The sequence below is a fragment of the Loxodonta africana genome, chromosome 9 (assembly GCF_030014295.1).
Source record: "Loxodonta africana isolate mLoxAfr1 chromosome 9, mLoxAfr1.hap2, whole genome shotgun sequence".
In the NCBI taxonomy this organism is placed as follows: domain Eukaryota; kingdom Metazoa; phylum Chordata; class Mammalia; order Proboscidea; family Elephantidae; genus Loxodonta; species Loxodonta africana.
Window position 1 is genome coordinate 51,242,743 of NC_087350.1, and position 17,933 is coordinate 51,260,675.

The 17,933-nt window shown below is 41.2% G+C and overlaps 1 long non-coding RNA gene across 1 annotated transcript; it reads left to right on the forward strand.

Annotated features, from left to right (window-relative positions):
- Positions 1 to 32: 32 nt before the first annotated feature.
- On the forward strand, positions 33 to 15,669 carry LOC135232437 (uncharacterized). The gene is made up of 3 exons (XR_010323022.1): positions 33 to 7,903; positions 14,266 to 14,402; positions 15,314 to 15,669. It is a non-coding gene; the product is annotated as an uncharacterized LOC135232437 (long non-coding RNA).
- Positions 15,670 to 17,933: the final 2,264 nt, after the last annotated feature.

Sequence of the window (17,933 nt, forward strand, 5' to 3'; positions counted from 1 at the left end):
GATTAAAAAAAAAAAAAAAAAAAACAGAAATAACAAGTGTTGGTAAGGATGTGGAGAAATTGGAACTTTTCCTGATGAGAATGTAAAATAGCGCAGCTGCTACGGAAAAGTTTTGTAGTTCCTCAAAAAGTTAAACACAGAATTACCATAGGACCTAGCAATTCCACTCCCAGGTGTATACCCAAAAGACTTGAATGCAAGAGTGCAAACAGATACTTGTACACCAATATTCATTGCAGCATTATTCACAATAACTGAAAGGTGGAAACAACCCGTGTGTCCATGAATTAATAAACAAAATGTGGTATATACATACAATGGAATAGTATTCAGCTATAAAGAGAGATGAAGTTTTGACACATGTTACCACATCGATGAACCCCCAAAACGTTATGCTAAGTGAAATAAGCCAGATGCAAAAGGGGGAATATTGTAGGACCTCACTTACACAAATATCTAAAATAGGGAAATGCATAGAGACCAAAGTGGATTAATGGTTACCCGGAACTGGAGGGAAAGGAGAATGAGAAGTTATTGCTTAATGGGTACTGGTTTCTGTTTGGGGTGATTAAAAAGTTTTGCAAATAGCCAGGGGTGATGGTTATACAACCTTGTGAATGTAATTAATGTCATTGAATTGTAAACTTAAAAGCGGTTAGAATGGCAAACTTTCTGTCATATATTTTTTCCACAATAAAAAAAAATTTTTTTGTTTTTTAATTTATAGGGACGCTCACTATTGGCCATAGCAAACCAAATGGAACCAACAAATAGGTTTGTACTGGCTCAAGCTACGTCATGTCTGCCGGGGCTCCCTCACTGTACCTGACCACCACTCCCCAGTTTGACCTATTTTAGCCGAGCTGGACCCACAAAGGAAAGCTTGGTGGCGTAGTGGCTAAGAGCTATGGCTGCTAACCAAAATGTCGGCAGTTTGAATCCACCAGGTGCTCCTTGGGAACTCTATGGGGCAGTTATACTCTGTCCTATAGGGTCGCTACGAGTCGGAATCGACTCAACGGCAACAGGTTTTTTAGTTTTCTAGACCCACAAAATTTGTCTAAGCTACATAAACCAATGTAGTTGGTTTAAACCATTTTGAGCTGGTACTACCAGTACCCAGATTCCAACTGAGCTGGTACTGGCTAGTTGCATTCGTCCTAAACCAGCTGAAACCACTTTGGATTAGCTGAAATCAGACTCAACCCAAGAGTCAAATGGTGTGCCCCCAAACAGCCCAAAGGGAAGTGCAAGCTGAGATTCTAAATGAAACAATAAATAGGAAGTCTAGGTGGCTCCAGCTGGATTAGACTTGTTAGGACAGACGAACATTTTGCAGTTGAGGACAGAGAGAAAGTGGAGGGCACAGACACTCCCCAAGCCCTGCTCCTGCCGCAGCTCTTGGAGTGCCTCTGTGGAAACCTAGGACTCCAAGAAACAGAGGTCATTTGGGAGAGCTATGGAAGTAAGGAGGAGGAGGCAGTGTGTGGACTACTCTCCTGAGAACCCAAAGGTTGGAGGTTTGAGTCCACCCACAGGTGCTTTAGAAGAAAGGCCTGGTGATCTATTTCCAAAAAATCAACCATCGAAAACTCTATGGAACGTGGTTCTACTCTGATACACTTGGGATCACCATGAGTCAGAATCAGCTTGATTATGACTAGTGGTTGAGGATCCTTTTTAGACATTTTTTCCATACATATACCGTATATCTGCTTTATGTACTATATGCATATCTGTGCTTTATAGATAAAAAGTGTAAGTTTTTTTGTCCCTCAAGAACAGTTTTTCTCCCTTGGGGATGATATCACCCACACTGAGAACGCATTGCCTAAGTCTAACCAGGAGAGTAAATCCAAGGGTCTATTTGGTCACCTTTAGCTGACCAAGTACCTGTCTTTCACAGTTGCTTAATCTTCTGTTCTACTGTTTCTGAAGTAACTATGGTGCAACAAGAGGTGTTAGCTATTTCATAGACTTTGTCTTGACTGATTGTCTAAATTAATCCTAAATAATAAAAATTACCTGTACTTGATTTGCTAGTCCATGGAGCCTTAAAGTTTGAGTTATCTTAGTTTCTATTTGAGTCATGGTTAGAAATAAATCACACATTATATTTTTTGTTTAGGGGTTTTTAGTTAGAGTGGAGATATCTGAAAAAATCAGCAACATTCAGTGTCCTGAATCCCTTCTGATCAGTACCATCTCGGGCTCTTAATGAAATGTCTTAATGAAATGGACAGTTTTTATTCGAATGCTGCGAAAGGCCAGGTAACAAATTTTACAGTAAGAAATTGTCAGTGGAACAAAGGACAAAAATAAGGTAAATACAATAGGCCAGAAGTAAAAGGGGGAAGACAAATAATAAAATTTAAGTCCAAATGTAAATCTGTTGTCTTGCTTTGAATCTTGATTTGAGGATCTTAGAAGAAAGCTTTCTACTCCCAATGTCATCTTCTCAATCCACAGAATCCAGGGAAGAAATTGTCTACTTTTTAGTGAACCTCAGGGTCAGCTCTCCACTGGGACTGGATGTCCTCGTTATGAGGTACTTGGGATGTTTACACTGGAGGTATCTTCTCTTGGGCGTGTGCCTAGATTTTAAGTGTAGTATTTGTAGTTAAAAGTATTGAATTGATCCTTTCCAGGGTGGTGTTAAGGCTGATTTTTACTGGTGTCTTTTCCAATTAACCTACTCTTCTAGCTACATATCATGTGTGTGTGTATCTGGTGATGTTTTCTTTGGAAAGATAGCTTGAATTTGTCAGGTATGTAATGTCTCGGGCTGTACCCCTGAGAATACCCACATCTGCAACTGGGTGAACACCGTGACTGTTTGGATGGAAGAACACTCTGAGGCTGGAGAGAACATCTGCAAAGACTCCTCTAAGACAATGGTAGCAACAGCCAGAACTGGTTGCCTAATTTGGGTAACTCCTTGACCCAGTAATTTCATCTCAAAAATTTTCCCTGAAGAAAACTCAGATGATGCCAAAATATACATACCAAGATATAATAGTAAGAGTAAAAGATACACTGTAATAGTTAAAAATTGGTTAATGCATGTTATATCTGTACAGTGGAATATTACAGAGCTGTTAAATAAGAACAAAGTAGTGTCACATACAATGACATGAAAAAGTATCCATCATATATTTAATGAAGACCAAACGTTGTAATAATAGTAGCCAACATGTATGGAGTGCTTACTACATGCTAGGTGTGGTTTTAAGAGCTTTACATATATCATGTCAGTTAACTATCACAACAAACCTTCGAGGTAGGTAACACCATCTCCATTTTACAGATGAGAAAATTGAGTCAAAGGAAGGTTGAGTACTGTGCCCCAGGTCACACCACTGGTAAGTGGGAGATTTGGGATTTGAACTTAAACAGTCTGACTCCAGAATTGTACTTGTTTTTTCCCCTTTCAGCAAATATTTTATTGCTCGCATCTGTGTGCCAGACTCTGTTGCAGGTGCTGGGGATATGGCAAAAAAGGCAAAGCTCTTGCCGTTGTTGACTTACATTCTGCTGGAGGTTGGTGAGGAAGATAGAAAGTGCCTCAACAACAAATGCTCCATAGCAGAGCCTATACTTTTAACCCTGTTCTAAACTACCTCTCAGAACAGTGGATGGTATGATCTCATTGTTGTGTTTAGAACTATCAACTCTATTCCAATCTTCCCATCTCTCTATTGCTATTCATCTTAATCTCTGCCTTTACCTATTTCTTCTGGTTTCTATATGCAACGGAGAAAATACAGAAAGACACACTCAGAACCATAACAGTGGTTATTTCTGAGAAATGAAATTGGGAAGGAGGGTTTTCCTGTTTATTCTACATACAACTGAGGCAAAGAGAGATTAAGTAACATGCCAAAGGTCGCACAACTGGTAGGTGGCAGAACTGGGACCCTGTCTCTGGTTATGAACACTGCACTGCACACACCACATTTCCATTCATGACTAGGACTGTCCTCTGCCTTTCTCAACCCTTCTGGCAATGCCGCAGCCTCCAGACTTCCAACCAGACTTTCCCCTGAAAAGCCCCCGTGTCGTCACTGCCTTCCTCCTGGCTCCGTGGTGAGACAGAATTAGAACTTGACTCATGGTGGGAGGTGGTGGTGATGGCTGCAGAAGAGGAGAAGTAACTTTCAACTTCTAGGAACTGACTTTGAAAATCAGATAGGACAAGGGGCTGAGTCACTGGCAGGGCCTCCCGTGGCTGAGTTTTAATCAGGTCAGATGGTGGGGGCAGTGTGGGGTTGGGGTGGTACGGCAGAGGGCTCCAGTTTCACTTCCTCTCTTGAGGCCCAGGCTCTTCAATATTGGCCCTGTCTCATCCATGACGAGGACTTGCCCAGCAGGTGTCAGGCAGGCCAGCTGGGCAGCTGGGGTGGGCTAAATTTAGGTCCTAGAATGTCAAAGCCATTTAGGATCCAAAGTTTCATTTTGCAGATAAAGAAACTGAGTCCAAGTGAGGTCAAGAGACTTGTCCAAGGTCACATAGCCAGTTAAAGTCACAGTTGGAACTTAAAACCAGGCCTCTCCAAAAGTCACCACGTGACTCTAAAATGTGTGCTTTTCTCAATACACCCCACTGCCAACTCAGGGCACTGTCCCGAGGCCAGCCCTCAGCCAGGGTAGGGGGTGCAGGCAAGGACACAGCTCTGTATCTTAGACCTAACACTGGTTTTGGACACGGACATCTGGTTTCCAGTCCTGGCTCTACCCCTTACCATATGGCTTTAGGCAATGACTTCATCTCTCTTTGTTGTTGTTAGTTGCTGTCAAGTGGATTCCGACTCACAGTGACCTCACGTGTTAGAGTAGAACTGCTCTGAATGGTTTTCTTGGCTGTAATCTTAACGAAGAACTCCACTCTAGGTTGGTGAATCCACCCAGAGGCACCTTGGAAGACAGTCCTGCCGATCTACTTCTGAAAGATCAGAGCCTTGAAAATCTTACGGAGCAGTCCTTCTACCCTGCATGCATGGGGTCCCCATGAGTCAGAATCGACTTTACAGCATCTAACAACAACAAACAAATCTTAAGGTAAGCAGACTGCCAGGTCTTTTCTTCTGGGGTACTGCCGGGTGGGTTCGAACCACCAACCTTTAGGTTTGCAGTCAAGCACCAATCATTTGTACTACCTAGGAACCTTCAACTCTTTAAAATGAGCGTTAAAGGATATTGTTGGATTCAAGAAGTGAATGTATGCACAATTGCCTGGAATATAGTAGATACCCAATATATGGAAATTCCTTTTTCTTTCTACAGTGATTCCCTAGCCGACTTTGGCAGAATCCTGTGCTCTTTGACAATGTCTCAGGGGTCCTGGTGGGAGAGAATGAAGAGAAAGGCAGAGCAAATTGGGCTTAGAGCCCCTCCACCCACCACCCGCTGTGCACACAACCAGAGTATTTTTATTTTGTCTGTCTGTTAACCAGAATATTTTTCTTTATCTACTTTATTTTGGAGTTCTGTCTAAAATTTTGGGTTTGAAAATGATTCTATTACAAACTTTCTGACAGTCAACAACTGCCTTAAGGTTGAAAATTCTGAGAAGACCTCCTATAATCACAGAAAAACAAGAATACCAGTGCTGCTTTTACATCTATGAGATTGCATTTGATTGCTGGCTTCCTTGGGCAGTAGGAGTCTGGGGGGAGACACTGTGTTCCCACCCAATTGCCATGGCCCACTTTCGTCCTTGCTAATGGCACCCTGACTTTGGTTGACCGTTGGGCACTCTGTGATTCACAGAGCCCCTTCCTTGCCCCAAGGAGGGAGGAAAGGTTCACGAATCTGAACCAATCATGGTGATCCATTCCTCTTGCCAGGGACTGGTTTGGGCATGGGTGGCAGAGCTGTGACATGACCCCGCCTATTACACAGAAGTTAATGGGAGAGATGAGCTTCTGGGGAAAGAGGCCCTCTTCAATTAAAAAAAAAGGTACATGAAGAAAAATGTTGGCAGTGGTGTCCTTTCCATACCTGTTCTAGGCTAAGTCCTGGCCACCCAGCTTCCTTTTGCTCCTGCCCACTGTCTAAGCCCGATTCCTCAGCCAGGCCTCCTAAAGATTCCGGGACCTGCACAGCATCCTTTCAATACCTTGCTTTTCTCCTTCCATCGGTCAGAATTGGTTTCAGGTGTCTGCACAGAAGGTCCCATCAGGTCCTGGCATCTTAGTGGAGATATCAGGCATGCCGTTGGGCTTAGGGGAGCAACCGGGGCCTGAAACATACATTTCAAAACCATACAGATGAGATTTAAAACCATGGAATCAGGTGAAAACACCTGGGAAGAGAGAAAACTCTGCGGGATAGTGTTAACCTGCAGTCCTCGTGAGAAATACAGGTGTGAAGTCACTGATACTTGGGGGAGGGTGGGAAAGGGCTGTTTGTTATGCAATATTTAGTATAATATTTATAATAATAGTGACATATATTGAATACTTCTTATTGTAAAACACTTTCTCTCTATATATATAGTCTCTAATCCTAGTAAAAAAAAAAAAAATTGCGACCTAGGGATTATTACTTCCATTTTAGAGATGAACAAACTGAGGCTCAAAGAGGTGAAGAAACAACTAGCCAAAGTCACACTTGGAGTGGCAGAGCTGGGATTCAACCTGAAGTCTGTCTGAGTCCAAAGCTCTTCACCCCACGTCTGAGCCCTCCTGTCTCCTCCCCTTCCCCCTCCCCATCTCTCGCCTTCATTCTCTACTAGCATCAGTCTGAAGTGCAACCTGTTGGCCGCAACTGACATAGGTAATATTTAATTCACTTTAATTAAAATACATTTTAGTGGATTTTTTCTTTCCCTGGGACATAACTCACTTTGATGGGAACCCATTGAATTTTAACGGGAAACCTATTAAAGGAACATATTGTGATCTTTAATGAAGCTGGGCTGCGATTCTGTGGAGAACCACCTACAGGTAATTAGAAGCCCTCCAGGCCATTTGGGAATAAGGTGAAATGAACTTCAGTTTGTTTAAGACAATTAGTGCAGACAAAGATCTGGGAATGAATTAAATGGTCCTTGATTAAGAGCAGCTGTGCAGGTGGCGTTCTCAGGAAAATGGGACAAGTAAGTGGGGCCTTTAAGAAAAAGTAATTATTAGTGCTTATCTGTTTATATTGGCAGTTGGTACTTCCACCAGGCTGTTGGTTTTGATCAAGTGGCTCCACCTCCCCCCAACTCTCCCTGCTGCCCTCCCTTATTGATACACAACTCCTTCTGGGTCTGCTGGTTATCTCAAGGGGCCTTTCTGCCTCTGGCAGCAGATAGGTGTAACCACACTGGCACCCTCCCACAGGTAGGTGCTTCCATTTTGACAGGCACTTGTACGCTGGTTCAGATAGATACTTTCATGCTGGCAAGATGGGGAGCCTCCATGTCCTCAAGGATGGATGTTTCTACACTAGCAGGAATGGGTATTTCTATGCTCATAGGGATGCATGTTTTATATCTGCAGCCCTAGGAGCCACTGTCCTCCTTAAAGGAGGCATTTCTCCAGCTCTAGGCTGGACTCGTCCACGCTGGAATCCTGGGCACCTCCACAGTGGGAGGAATGATAATAAAGAACTGACAGTGCCAAATTGCTTTATGCTCTAGAGGGAAGCACGTTTCTGCTTGGGCTGAATGAGGGCCTTTGTACATGCAGGGAGGGTACGTATTTGCTGGAAGAATGGGAGGACTGCTTGGAAGAAGGGACATTTCAACTGAGTCATGATGGAAGTTAACAAGGGGGCATTCCTATATTGACAGGAATGGAGAGCCCACTTCACAAGTATGAATGCTTCTACACTGATAGGAATGAAAGCCTCTGCAGTGTTTGTGCTGGGCATATCGACCAGGACAGGCAGGGGTATGATTATCCTTAAAGAACCGGTGAGTCTATATTGGCAAAGAGGGGGGTTTTACCCATGCAGGTAGACATAGGTGCTTCTGCATTGGTATAAATAGTTATCCCTACATTTTCTAGAATACGTGTTTCTATAGATGAGTGTGTCTACTCTAGCAAGGATGGGCACTTCTAAGCAAGCAGGGATAAATCCTAGAAAAGAATGGAGCTATTGCACTGACAGGGATGGGCATTTCTTCTTTGGCGAGAATGAGTGCTTTATACTGCTCTCTGGCATTTCCTAACACTTGACCAGTAAAACTAGAGGAATTCTTGTCTTCAGTCTCAGACCATTCCCTGAGCATAGGGTCTCTCGGCTCACAACACAGGGCTACCTGCCGGTAGATGGAGGAGGCAGCCACACTGTGGATGAGTGAGGCAGGGAGAGATGATGGAGATAGTAAACAGGACCACTAGTGACCTACCTGCCCAGAAGTAGATTAGGAAAAGAAGAGCCCCTGTCCTGGGAAAGCCCAGAGGAACTCAGTTCAGCTCAGAGCCCAGAGTAGACTCCTGGCAAATTTTCTGGTACCCAGAATCAGTGAGGCCAGAGAAGGTGGCAGCCAGGACCACCCATCAACACCCAGCAGCCCAGAGCCCCCTTCCCTCATCCATTCACTGCTCTAGCTCCTGGCAGGGGCTGCTGCGAGATTCCCCATGCAACCCTGACACGGGGCTGTAGCTAAAACATTGGTCTGGCAGTTTTCCCTCTTTAAGTTGAAGTGTGATGTTGGCAGGCAGTGAGCTGTGGTGGCAGGCTGCCAGGGGGAGCATGTGTTGGAAATCCTTGCTCCACGTTGCAGCAATCTGGGGCTCCCCCACCCACAAACTGCTCCAGAGCCAGGCAGCCATGGGGGCCAGAGCCTCCCACTGATAGGGAGCAGCCACTGAGATTGGGGAGATCATAAGGCAGGGGGGCTTAGAGAAACAGTAAGAGACAGACATGAATAGAAATAATCAGAACTGAGTTAAAGCCACAGAAAGACGTAGAAACAGAACCACAGCCAGAAAGAGGGACACACACACAAACACTGCCAGAGAAAAAACTGAAAGAGGCTGAGGCTAAAGGTCAGAGAAACCTAAGAAAGACAGAGAGAAGACAGAATTTAAAGAGGATGAAGGAGCACAAGAGATTGGATAAAAATGACAGACTGGATATAGAGTCCTATCTCTCCAATCTCTAGTTTAAAGAAAAATATGTATAAATGTAAATGTATACTATATATAACAGTTGTAGAAAACACTAGAATGCTATTATTTTTAAAAAAGGAAAATAACAAGTGTTGGCGAGAATGTGGAGAAATTGGAACATTTGTACATTGCTGATAGGAATGTAAAATGGTACAGCGCTGTGGAAAACAGTTTGGCGGTTCCTAAAAAAGTTAAACATAGAAATACCATATGACCCAGCAATTCCACTCCCAGGTATCTACCCAAAAGAACAGAAAGCAGCAGCTCAAACAGACACATGTATACCAATGTTCATTGCAGCATTATTCACAACAGTCAAAAGGTGGAAGCAATCCAAATGCCCATCAACAGAAGAACAGATAAACAATATGTGGTATATACATACAATGGAGTATTATTCCTTATAAAGAGAAATGAAGTTCTGCTGAATCTTGAAAACCTTATATTAAATGAAATAAGCCAGACGCGAAAGGCAAATATGTTATGATCCCACGTATATGAAGTATCTACCCGTTGCCATTAAGTTGTTTTGGACTCATAGCTGTCCTATAGGACAGAGTAGAACTGTCCCATAGTGTTTACAATGAGCAACCAGCGGATTCGAACTGCTAACCTTTGGTTAGCATCTGAGCTCTTAACCACTGTGCCACCAGGGCTCCATAAAATACCTAGAAGAGATGAATCATTGAGACAAAAGAAAATTAGTGGTTACCAGGGGGTGGAGGGAGGGGAGAATGGGAAGTATATATATATATATATATATACACGCACACACACACACACACACACACACAGATTCTTTGACCTAATAAGTTAGTGAATTTCGTAATAGAGCAATAGAAATTATCCAGTCTGAGGAACAGAGCCTCAGATACCTGTGGGATAATATCAAAAGGATTAACACACATGTAATCAGAAAGAGAGAAGGAGAGGGAGAAAATGGGGCAGAAAACATATTTGATAGAAAATATCCCAAAATTTTGTGAAAAACGTAAGCTTGCATACTCAAGAATTTCAGTAAACAACTAGCAAGATAAATACAAAGAAAACTACACCTAGGCACGTCATAGTCAACCTGCTGGAAACCAAAAATAAAATCTTGAAAGGAGCACTCCCAAAATGATACATTACATGTAAGGGAACAATGATTTTAATGAACATTGAATTTTTATGCAAAATCACGGAGGCAAGAAGAGAGTGGAGAAAAATGCTGAAAGAAAAAACTATCAACTTATAATTTCACATCTAGTGAAAATATGCTCCAAGAATAGAGATGAAATAAAATATTCCAAAAAAGAAAAGAGAATTCTTTACAAATAGATTTTTCACTACATGAAATGCTAAAAGAAGTTCCCAGGATGAAGGAAAATGATACCGGATGAAAACTTGGATGTTTACGAAGAAATTAAGAGTACCATAAATGGTAAATATGTGGTAAATATAAAAGACTATTTTTCCTCTTAACTTTTTAAAATACATATAACCAGTCAAAGCAAAAATGATAACATCATATTACGGGGTTTATAACATATGTAGCTGTAATACATATGACAGCCATGGCTTAAATGATGGAAGGGGAGGGCGTAAATGGTTCTACATAGTTGCAAGAAAATGAAATTAAAGAAGTCTAGTCTAATCTTTAGCATAACCATTAAAAAATAATGTCAAGAAATAAAGCCCAAAATTTAATAGATTAATTAAATTAGAATTATGAAATAAATTCAGTCAACCCAAAACAGCAGAAAGGGAGAAACAGAGAGAACAAATAGAAATTAAATGGTAAACTGCTAGACCTAAATCCAACCATATCAATAATTACGCTAAATGTTACGCTCTAAACACTCCAATTAAAAGGCAGGATTAAAAAAAAAAGACCCATACATATGCTGTGTACAAGAAACCTACTTTAAATATAGGTTGAAAGTAAATGGAAGGAACATGATATACCGTGCAAAAAAATAGCATTTGAAACCCAGAGGGTTATATTAATATCAGATAAAGTAGATTCTAAGACAAAGCATATTGCCAAAGATAAAAAGGAGCATTTCATCATGATGTAGAGGCCAATTTGTTAGAAAAACACAACAATCATAAACGTTTATGTGCCTGAGAATTGTTGTTGTTGTTAGTTGCCATTGAGTCGATTCAGACTCACGGCGACTCATAGTGACTCTATAGGACAGAGTAGAACTACCCCATAGGGTTTCCAAGGCTTGCCATCCTCCATCTAAAGAGCATTCCAGTTGTATTTCTTCTGATCTGTTTGTTCTTCTAACAATCCATGGTATAGTCAATATTTTACACCAACACAACAATTCAAATATATAAATTCTTCTTCTGTCTTCTTTTTTCATTGTCCAACTTTCACACGCATATGAGGCGATTGAAAAGACCACAGCTTGAGTCAGCAGCCCTTTGTCACCAAAGTGACATCTTTGGTTTTTGGAACTTTAAAGTCGTCTTTTGCAACAGATTTGCCCAATGCAATACATCATTTGATTTCATAAATGCGGCCTCCCTGGACATTAATTGTTGATTACGGTAGAAAGAAATTCTTGACAACATCATTTTTTTTTTTTATCATGACATTGTTTATCAATCCAGTTATATGTAGCCTCATCATAAAATGTTAGGTATCAATTAAAAAGATTGAGAGAGAACTATGGAAAGAAATCTTCAAGATACATTGTTATGTAAAAAAATCAAGTTGCAAATCTATAAATATGATACAATCACAGTTATGTAAAAACAAATATATATATATATATATATAGTGAAAGAAATGGCTATTTAGTTAGTATCCATTTTCCTTTCCTCCTTGGTAATCTAACCTTACTTTTTTTCAAAGTAGAATGCAACTAGCTAAAAGACCACATATCCCAGCCTCCCTTGTAGCTGGGTGAGGGGCATATGATTAATTTAGGCCAATAATATGTAGAAGTTGTGGAAACAGTTTTCTGGGAAGTATCTTTAAAAGGGAAACAGCTGAGGCACTCTCTTTTTCTCCTACCATCTTTCCTTCTTCTCGTATCTTAAATAAAGACATGTGGCTAGAACTTCAGCAGCCATCCTGGATAACAAAGTGACGGGAGACAATAAGGATTATAGAGCAGAAAGTTCACAGGAGCCTCCGTGTCTGATAACCATGGAGCTGCCATAGTACTTACCTTCAGATTGCTTTTACATGAGAAAACAATAAACATGTACTTTGTTTATGCCACTATTGATTTCAGTCTCTCTTACTAGAGACTGAACACAATTACCAACTAATACGAAAGCAGGTAAAAACATAAATAAATGCCCAGAGTATGTGCACCCAAAAGATAACACTGATTACCTCTGAGAAGGAGTTGAAGTTGGAGGAGTATGAAGAAACATTCAAATTTTACTCTCTATATTTCTATTGCTTAAACGTTTTATAACCAGTGTGGCTTCATTTGTTTTTGTGTCTAATAAACAAATTTGAAATCATTATAGCAAAAAAGAAAACAAAGAAAAGAGATTGGAAGAATATTATAAGGTGTTAATAGTGGGTGTCTCTAGATGATGGGGTTATTAGTTATATTTTCTTACTTTTTCTAGATTTTCTAAATAAAAAATTACTTTAAATTAAGAACAAAATTCATTAAAAGTCACTTTTTAAAAGGAAGAACAGCAGAAGAGAACAGAAAGGAGGGGTGAGAATAGAACAGAGAGAAGAGATGGAGCCCGGAGTTCTGAAAGAGGCAGAAAAAAAAAAAAGAAAGAGCAACAGTGACGGCAGTTGAACCTGGAGCTGGCAGTGCAGCCCTGTGCTCAGACTCTCCCTTAAAAGCACCTGCAAATCAAACATTCTACTCAGGTTCCCACAGGGCCAAAAGGTCTCTGACCCAATCAGCAGCCCACCTTGCCTGTTACGAATTTGAAGCCAAGACAATACCAGAGTCATTAATTATATGTTAAACTCCCTCCTTCTATAAGGACCGCATCCCTAGTCTTGAGCCCTTAAACTCCCTGGAGGTCTCTCAGTGGATGGCTGGGTTGAGAAGGGGTTCTTCCTAGCTGTGGGTAGAGTCCTGAGCGTAGGTCCCCAGAAAGAAACCAGAAATGATGTTCAGGTCCATGGGGTTTATTTGTGTTTGTGGCCTAAGCATCCTGCCTATATAGGAGACAGATGAGATGGCGTTATATTTGAAGTATGTCCTCTATGTAACCTTCTCAAGTTGAAAAGTCCTCAATAATTTGGGATAATGAAAAAGAGGAAGCAGGAGGAAGCTAGGACTCAGCATGGACAGAGCTGAAGAGACTAATGGAGAAGCAGAACAGAAGGAAGGGAGAAGATCAAATCAAAGAATCTAAAAGCACCTAGGAGCTCAGCCCTAGTCTGGGATAGAATTGATGTTCTTAGGGCCTGATCCTTTGATTTTGACAGAAACAAGCCTCTGAGGGAATGTCACAGTTCTGGTAAGTAGGTGGAGGTGGAGGGAATAGAAGTGGTGGGATTCCATCTGGGTTGAAGTTGGACCACTCTTAGATGGTGAACAGCCATAGACAATGCCAGAGACCTGGGAAAGGAGGTTGGCAAAACCCAAGTAGGGATTCAGGATCTCAACTAGGTGGATTAGGATTCAGGGAGCCAGAATATTAGGCAGGAAAAGTGAGGCAGATAGTCAACTGATGGGAGCTAATGAAGCATACTATGATTAAATGAAGCACAAAGTTCAAATTTCTAGCAAGATATATACTAGATGCCACCTTGAATATGAAGAATTTGAATTCCTGGAGGAGTGGGCTTGCTTTACCCAGTTAAGAATCAAGGTACCATAAAGGCTATACTAGAATTGTCAGATGCATAACAAATATCCAATGGCTCTCATTTTTCATCTGTGGCAGACATTATTAATCTATCTTGGCACAATTTCCTGTTGAACCTATACAAGGCTTCACAGTTCTTCCCAACAGAGCACATTGTGTAGCCAGTACCAGTCAATTATACTTAGCATAGAAGATGAAACCATTTGACACCCTAGGGATATACAATTCTTTCCTGTGGATGTAACCTACAGGGATATCCATGAGATATTCAGTATAAAAGGCATCTGTCACCAAGAGATTATCCTGGAGCACAGCTCCTTTGGAGCTCTCCTTGGTGCTGAAAATTGACCAGCATTCCCTACAGGTCCCTGGATCCTACCACTTTCCACCCTGCTGCCATTGTTCCCACGAAACAAAGGATAAACCCTTGTAAATAAACAGAAGCCAGGCTCTTCTAAAAGTAGAGCGAAAAACAGTTTTGAAATTAAACAATTCTGTAAGGTAAGTGTTAGTATTAGCTATGAGGTTGGGTCTAACAAAACAAGAACCCAGGGATCTGTGGGAGTCAGGATCAGAGAAGCTGTGAGTGAATAGACATTAGAGCATCACGTGAATCATGAGTGAAGTTAGGGAGTAAATTCACAACTACAAGCCTCAAGCACACCTAGCATAGAGTGAAGATGGGGCAGGTTTCAGAGGTGGGAAATTAGAGCCAAATTTAGTCACTGGGAAAGGCAAGTAAAAAAAAAAACCACATGCACATTGATTAAATTCTAGCGAACAAACAGAAACTCAAAAGATTAGATAGGAAGCTTGTGGGACAGTAAGTTTATTTTAATGGAGGAGGAAGAATTTGGAAAAGGAAGGTGAGAATGGTTGCACAATTCGAAGAATGTAACCAATGTCAACTGTACATGTAGAAACTGTCAAATTGCTGTATGTTCTGCTGTGTATATTCTCAGCAACAACAAAATAAAATAAATAATTAAAAAAATTCTAGTGGACAAACACTTGCTAGCTCATGGATACTTATTTTTTCATGGATACTTTTTTAACAGCACATTTTGTCTTATTTTAAATATAATATATAGTCATTTATGAAAAATGGAAAGCAATCAAAAATGGAAATAATCCCATAATTCCACCACTCAGTGACAACCACAGTTACCATTTTGGTATACTTCTTTTCAGACTTCTTTCCTTCCATGTGACATAATTGAGATGATCCTTTTACATCCTGATTTTTCATTTAACATTACATTATTAGCATTTTCTTATGTTGTAAAAAAATTCTATATAAAAATCATTTGTATTGATATAACATTGTTAGTGAATGAAACATAAGCTATTAATCACTTCCTTATTGTTGTATTTTTAAGATTGTTCTTATTTATTATTTTTATTTTAAAAAGAGCAATGAACTCCTCGGAATATACCCTAGAGATACAAGAGCCTTCACACAAACAGATATATGCACACCCATGTTTATTGCAGCTCTGTTTACAATAGCAAAAAGCTGGAAGCAACTAAGGTGTCCATCAACGGATGAATGGGTAAATAAATTGTGGTATATTCACACGATGGAATACTACGCATCGATAAAGAACAGTGACGAATCTGTGAAACGTTTCATAACATGGAGGAACCTGGAAGGCATTACGCTGAGCGAAATTAGTCAGAGGCAAAAGGACAAATATTGTATAAGACCACTGTTATAAGATCTTGAGAAATAGTAAAAACTGAGAAGAACACATACTTTTGTGGTTACGAAGCAGGGAGGGAGGGAGGGAGGGAGAGGGTTTTTTATTGATTAATCAGTAGATAAGAACTGCTTTGGGTGAAGGGAAAGACAACACTCAATACATGGAAGGTCAGCTCAATTGGACTGGACCAAAAGCAAAGAAGTTTCCGGGATAAACTGAATGCTTCAAAGGTCAGCGGAGCAGGGGCGGGGGTCTGGGGAACATGGTTTGAGGGGACTTCTAAGTCAATTGGCAAAATAATTCTATTATGAAAACAGTCTGCATTCTATTTTGAAATGTGGCGTCTGGGATCTTAAATGGTAACAAGTGGCCATCTAAGATGCATCAATTGGTCTCAACCCACCTGGAGCAAAGGAAAATGAAGAACACCAAGGTCACACGACAACTAAGAGCCCAAGAGACAGAAAGGGCCACATGAACCAGAGACCTACATCATCCTGAGACCAGAAGAACTAGTTGGTGCCCGGCCACAATCGATGACTGCCCTGACAGGGAGCACAACACAGAACTCCTGAGGGAACAGGAGATCAGTGGGATGCAGACCCCAAATTCTCATAAAAAGACCATACTTAATGGTCTGACTGAGACTAGAGGAATCCCGGCGGCCATGCTCCCCAGTCCTTCTGTCGGCACAGGACAGGAACCATCCCCGAAGACAACTCATCAGACATGACAGGGACTGGTCAGCGGGTGGGAGAGAGATGCTGATGAAGAGTGAGCTAATTATATCAGGTGGACACTTAAGAGTGTGTTGGCAACTCTTGTCTGGAGGGGGGATGGGAGGATAGAGAGAGAGGGAAGCTGGCAAAATTGTCACGAAAGGAGAGACTGAAAGGGCTGACTCAATAGGGGAAGAGCAAGTGGGAGTACGGAGTAAGATGTATGTAAACTTATATGTGACAGACTGATTGGATTTGTAAAAGTTCACCTGAAGCTTAATAAAAGTTAATAAAAAAAAAGAGCAATGAGTATATACCATATTTTCACACCAATAACGTGAGACTTCTGCATTTGTTTGCTGCTGCGCCCTCCCCCCACCCCACCCCAGGGGTATGTGTGCTATGCTTAATTTTTTTACAGCAACATGTGGAAGAGGACTGGCATGGCGGCACTTGTGAGGGTGCCTTACGGGGGGGGAGAGCACAGCTGGCAAACAAGCTCAGAAGGTATGCATTATTTGCATAAAAATACAGTATTTGAATAAGCTTGTGTCAATATTTTTGACTATTTTCTTAAAATAAACTTGAAGAAGTAGAATCATGCAGTCAAAGTATCTGAACTTTTAAAGCTCCCAATATGTCCTGTTGAATTGCCTTTGAGAAATATTATACCCACTTACCTTCTCTCCAACAGTGTGTCAGACAGCCTGATTATTACTCCTTTGCCAATGATATCAGTTAGGGTATAGGCTAAGGTGCTGTGTCAAAAAATATCAGAAAATATGAAGTTACTCAAACAAGGTGAACTTTTTTTTTTCATGTAATAACCAAGGTGAGAACAATCAATGCAAGAATGTTCAGGAACTGTAGTTACTTACATCTTCTTCTGCCATCCCTGGGGGATTGTCTCTAATTCTATGGCAAAGATGACCCCAGTCCTCATTTCCTTTCATCCTGCAAGAAGGGAGAAACAGAGGCAGTAGAGAGCATGCAAATTTTTTTTTTTTGGCAGGGGTGCTGGGTATTGGGCTGAATATTCACCCCTCCAGATCCACTGTCTACCCTCTTATGCTCTGCTGTGTCCACTGGGAAGCTGACCTGTATAGGTTCCCTTGCCCTCTGGCTTCCAGTTTATTCAGTCAATGGGAAACACCAGCAAGAGATCATAGGATGGAAGAAAGAGATCAGGGTGTCTGTTTCCCTGGCTCCCTCCCTGCCAGATCCCCACAGGTTGCCTTTGCTCCTTTTCTGAAGATGACGGCTTCTGTCTGTTGGCCCACTCCATGCAGTTTTCTCTTCGGATGTGTATTTGCTGCCTTCTCCTGCCTTTCAGGCCTAGAAAAGATAATAGCTCCCTATTATTGCTAGCCTTGGACTTTCTCATCTTTCGTTGCTTTTCCTAAACCCTGCCCATACCTTTGTAAATAGCCCTTTTATTTAACTCTCTAAAATTTACCAAATTCAAGACTGCCATCACTTTCCTTCTAGAACCCTAACTAGCATAACTAATGAAGCTAAGATTGAATACGTCATTTTTCCCACATTCTAATGGTAGAATTTAGTCATGTGGTCAAACCTAGCTGCAAAGGAGTCTGAGAAGTACAGTCTCT